This window comes from Gekko japonicus, unplaced genomic scaffold, assembly GCF_001447785.1.
Source record: "Gekko japonicus isolate JY-2015 unplaced genomic scaffold, Gekko_japonicus_V1.1 scaffold3686, whole genome shotgun sequence".
Taxonomy (NCBI): domain Eukaryota; kingdom Metazoa; phylum Chordata; class Lepidosauria; order Squamata; family Gekkonidae; genus Gekko; species Gekko japonicus.
Genome location: NW_015172660.1, coordinates 8,840 through 14,133, shown reverse-complemented (window position 1 = coordinate 14,133; position 5,294 = coordinate 8,840). Strand labels below are relative to the sequence as shown.

At 46.3% G+C, this 5,294-nt stretch overlaps 1 long non-coding RNA gene across 1 annotated transcript in view; it reads left to right on the top strand.

Annotated features, from left to right (window-relative positions):
- LOC107119271 overlaps positions 1-4,886 on the top strand; it is a 16,708-nt gene extending 11,822 nt beyond the window's left edge. The window contains exons 3-4 of the long non-coding RNA XR_001482790.1: positions 2,605-2,641; positions 4,738-4,886. This is a non-coding gene — a long non-coding RNA (uncharacterized LOC107119271). The remainder of the gene's footprint in view (positions 1-2,604; positions 2,642-4,737) is intronic.
- The last annotated feature ends 408 nt before the right edge of the window (positions 4,887-5,294 follow it).

Here is a 5,294-nt window from a genome sequence, read left to right as displayed (position 1 = left end):
TACACCGCCGGGCCCCTCCCGGCGGCCAGGACCATTGGTGGCGGGGGGTGTGGCCTTATGACACACTTCTGGTGATGTCAGGGGGTGTGGCCTTATGACACACGTCCGGTGATGTCAGGGGGTGTGGCATATGCTAATGAGTTATGCTCAACAAGGGGGTGTGGCATATGCTAATGAGTTATGCTAATGAGTTCCCCTAGCTCTTTTTCTACGAAACGACCCCTGTGAAGTACTATGCTGTTGCAGCACTTTCTGCTGTAGTTCTGATCAAAACAAAAGGGCTCCAGTAATAAAATCTTATTTGTTTATTCTATTTATTTATTTAATTTATATCCCACTCTACCCCCACGGGCCCAGGGCGGCTTACCACATAAAACCATTAAATCATAAAAATGATAAAACGATAGACGGCAGCAACAGATGATGACAGAACCCCATGCCTCATGTCAGGCAGGAATTGTTACCCCAAGTAACTACACCCCAGTCTTGATGCGGGTGTAGTTGACTGGGGCATCGAGAAATCTGTCCTCAGAGCCCAGTTTAAAAACCAGCTACAGGAAAGGTTTTTGATACTGTCCATGGGGTTTTCTTGGCAAAGATAGGGGAAGTCGTGGAAGTAGTGACAGACTTCACGTTCCTGGGATCCCAGATCACCGCAGACTGTGACAGCAGCCATGAAATTAAAAGACGCCTGCTCCTTGGGAGGAAAGTGATGGCAAACCTAAACAGCATGATAAAAAGTAGAGACATCACCCTGCCAACAAAAGTCCGCATGGTCAAAGCAATGGTATTCCCAGTAGTCATGTATGGCTGCGAGAGTTGGACTATAAGGAAGGCCGAGCGCCGAAGAATAGATTCTTTTGAACTATGGTGCTGGAGAACTCTTGAGAGTCCCTTGGACTGCAAGAAGATCAAATCAGTCAATCCTAAAAGAAATCAACCCTGACTGTTCCCTGGAAGGCCAGATAATGAACCTGAAGCTCAAATACTTTGGCCACCAAATGAGACGGGAGCACTCACTGGAGAAGACCCTGATGCTGGGAAAGATTGAAGGTCAAAGAAGACGGGGACGGCAAAGGATGAGATGGTTAGACAGTGTCATCGATGCAACGAACATGAAGTTGAGCTAACTTCAGAGGACGGCGGAAGACAGGAAGGCCTGGCGTGATCTGGTCCATGGGGTCGCGAAGAGTCGGGCTCGACTGTGCGACTGAACAACAACAACAGGAAAAGTTCATGAATCACAGGTGTTTCTTTCTTCTTCCACTCAACTACTTTCCAGTAACCTGACAGAGAACATATATTAGTGTATCTTTTTATACTTTTCTGGTTCCTGGTTTTATTTATTTTTTGGGTTTTGATGTACATTTTAAATTCATTTTCTGTGCTGTTCCTATGACTGTTGTTTTCATTATCTGCTGACTCTGAAAGCCTTTCCTGTTTTATGCTTTTAAAATTTTATTGGTTTGTGTTTCAGTGGTTTTTGTTGTGAGCCGCTTTGGGACTTTTTTATGATGCAGAGAGAAGGATAACACTATGATGTCATCATGGGAACAAATGAAATGAACCGTTTGTTGGTTTTCTGGTTCATTTTTGTTATCCTGATGAATGGGACTATTCTTTTTTTCATTTGTTTTGAAACAAAGGCAGAGCTGCATTACAAAGATACCATGAATCTCTCACTCTATCACTGCCACTTCTCCACAAGAATAGTGGTGGGTATGTGATAAGTATTGGCACAAGGTTACCTCAAAACAGGCCCATAGCTATGGTGGAACTTTTGGAGGCTCTGCCTCCTTTCTTGAAGGCACAGCCCCACAAGAATTTCTCCTGTAAATGCTTTTTCTTTAATCTTTTTTTTTAATTCAAAGGCATGCTGTCCTTTAACCAGAGTGGGGTGCTGCAGCTGACTAATTCTTGTACTGAGCAAGGGGATTGGAGTAGGTGACCTCTAGGATCCCTTCTAATTCTGTGTCAAGAAACTGGTCTCCTATAAGAGAGTTTTTCTGCCTAAGTGTTCGCTTCCTTGACTAGCAAAGTCATCACCCCCACCTGCCGGCTTGTTCTCAGAACTGTTGCTTGAGCTGGCAGAAGTGATTAGCCGCTGAGAACTGTCATCTAAAGTGGTTGACAGCTTGCATTTTAGAGATCTATCCTGGTCACAGCTTTCTGTTGGCTGAATGGCTTTTCTTTCTGCACTGAGAACTTCGGCCCCACCAGGGGAAAAAATTGCCCCACAAGGCACAAAATCCTGGCCACGGGCCTTCCTCAAAACTGGACCTTGCCAGTTGAGTGGCTATGGAATTTCCTATCCACATTGCAGGCACACAAATTCTAGCAGACACAAAAAGCTGTCAAGCCGTGGTCCAATGCTTGTGGGAGTCAGTGTGTCTTTTTAGTTATTTTTTTGTTCACAAAAGAGCCACAATCTTCCTGGGATGGACCAGAAATGATGTTTGGTTGGAGACGGAGAACACATTGCTTGCCTGATACTCTGGAACTTGTAACTTCTCAAATATTCCACATGCTGATGAGTTGGTTCGGAGCGAGTTGTTGTTCACACCCAGCCTGTTTCATCAGCTTATCCTTTGAATTATCTTTCAGATCTCCAACAATCTACAGAAGGGCAGAAATCAACAAGGTACTACTGTTGTTTTAGGTGCATTGGAAGCTCTGGTCCCTTACCACCATTATAAGCATTATTTCTTTCCAGACGCAGGTTTTCAAGGTTTTCTTTAAAAGGGTTCAAGGCTACCTTTCTCCTGCCCATTTTGTTCTTTTGTATCAGCCAATCTGGTACAACACCCGCAGTATGCCTTAGGCAATATGGGCAGGCTCTCAAAACAAATACAGTCAATTAGCTCAGTGTTGCAAGTGGTTCTGCATTGTCAACAAGAAGCTGTTTACACGGACAGACACTGTAATTCAAAGAGCACATTCCTGGGAGGGAACCCCCATGGAACAAAATGGGACTTAACCTCTGAATAGATCTGTGTAGGATTGCTTCCAAAAGCTTGTACGTATTCCATTTACAGTCCTATGTGTATTGTTACGTATGGCAGTGCCCATGTTCATAGCGTAATGGCATGTTCGGAAAAATTCAGAAAGTAATCACTTTAGAAAGGGGCTGTGGTAGAGCACCTGCTTGGCATTGCATAAAGTCCCAGGTTCAATCCCCGGCATCTCCAGTTAAAAGATCTGGCAGTAAAAAAGGTCAAGGGTAAAGGTTCCCTTGCTCGAAAGCCAGTCGAATCCGACTCTAGGGTTGCGGTGCTCATCTCCGTTTCAAAGCCGAAGATCCAGCGCTGTCCGAAGATGTTTCCGTGGTCATGTGGCCGGCATGACTAAACACCAAGGCGCACGGAACGCTGTTACCTTCCCACCGAAGTGGTACCTATTTATCTACTTGCAATTTCTTGCTTTCGAACGGCTAGGTTGGCAGGAGCTGGAACTAGAGACGGGAGCTCACTCCGTCTTGCGCCACACTTGGATCTCGAACTGCTGAGCTACCAACCTTCCACAGCCTGCAGTTCAGCGTCTTAACCACTTGAGCCACACATCTGCCTGAGACCCTGGAGAGAGACTACCAGTCTGAGTAGACTTTGATGGACTGAGGTTCTGATTCGGTATAAGTCAGTTTTGTGTGTTCATGCGATTCCAGAATTGTCTAAAGTAGGTCATGCCGTCATCCCGGAGGCTATAAACCAGGGTCTAAATCATGAAAAAAGCTTTTGTAGGCTGATGCTTTCCACATCTGAAGGCCCTATACATATTTGTAAGTCATAAACAGGTGAAGCCTGTCGATGTAATGGAATTCCCAAAAAACTTTCCTCTGCTTTGTTCCTTGGTTCCCCTCGTGCGGAAAGTGCTAAAGCTGAGGAAGGACATGGGAAGGTTTTGAGCTGTGCAGATGCTGCCTTTCGGTGTGGTCTGTCGCCTTTTAACCAGTGTTATTTGTGCATTTTTGCCCTAACCTGTCTTCTGTCGCTATTTTCTGTTGAATTCATCACCTGTTAAGGCTTATGGTCTGATGGATGGGTGTAGTTTCTCTCTTTCATTTTACAGAGCAGTAATACCAAATAAAAAGCGAATTAGAAATGAGTTGCCATCAAGTCGCAACTGACTCAGGGTGACCCCAGGAAGTGGCTTTCAAGGCCAGTGGGAATCAAAGGTGGTTTGGCATTGTCTTCCTTTGCAGAGTCTTTCTTGGTGGCCTCCCATCCTACACCAATCCTGCTTAGCTTCCCCCCGCAAGGGGCTTTCAAGGCGAGTGGGAATCAAAGGTGGTTTGCCATGGCCTTCCTTTGCAGAGTCTTTCTTGGTGGTCTCCCATTCAATACCAACCCTTGCTTAGCTTGCCGAGAGGTCTGCATAAAGCACCGTCAAGTCACAGTCGATTTATGGTGGCCCCAGCATGGGGCTTTCAAGGCAATTGGGAAGCAGAGGTGGCGTGCCATTGCCTACCTCTGCAGCCTCCCTTGGTGGCCTCCCATCAAAGTACCCACCCCACTTAGCTTGTTAGTACAGAAGCACTAAAATAGTTCTTGTGTAGTTATGGTAATGCAAACATTTTTTTCATGTCATTCCCTGGAGCTTCTGGTCCATTGGGATGGCAAGCCCTATTTGGAAGGAGCCAGAGGACGGTGACAGAAAGGCTCACTAGCATTTCTGCAATGACGCTGAACTTCAACTGGTGTTACCTTCCACTAACGCTATTGCACGCCATGTGATTTCTAGAGAAATGTGTGGGTAATTGTCATGTCAGTGGAAAGGACTGCACCGAGCCCTGTGACCGTCCCTTCCATGGAAAGATGACTTTTGGTTGCCCGAGAGGATGGTGGCAGAAGTCGACAGAGACATGCGCCAATCTGGATGTCCAATCGCTTCTCCAGGTGAGTGCGATGCTGCTGATAAAGCCCTGTTACTTCCATACTTTCAGTTTTTCTGAGGAGTGTCCCGCTAGATAAACTAGAGCCAGTTTGGTGTGGCAGTTAGGAGCACGGACTCTAATCTGGGAGAACCGGGTTTGATTCCGTATTCCTCCACATGCAGCTGCTGGCGTGACCTTGGGTCAGTCACAAATCCTTTCAGAGCTGTTCTCTCAACAGCCATTCCCGAAAGAGCTCTCTCAGCCCCACCTACCTCACAGGGTGTCTGTTGTGGGAAGAGGAAAGGAAAGGGATTGTAGGCTGGTTTGAGACTCTTTTGGGTAGTGAAGGGCGGGGTATAAATCCAGTCTTCTCCTCCTCTTCCTTTTCCTCCGTGTCTCACCTTTACCTTCAGGGCTGTGGCCA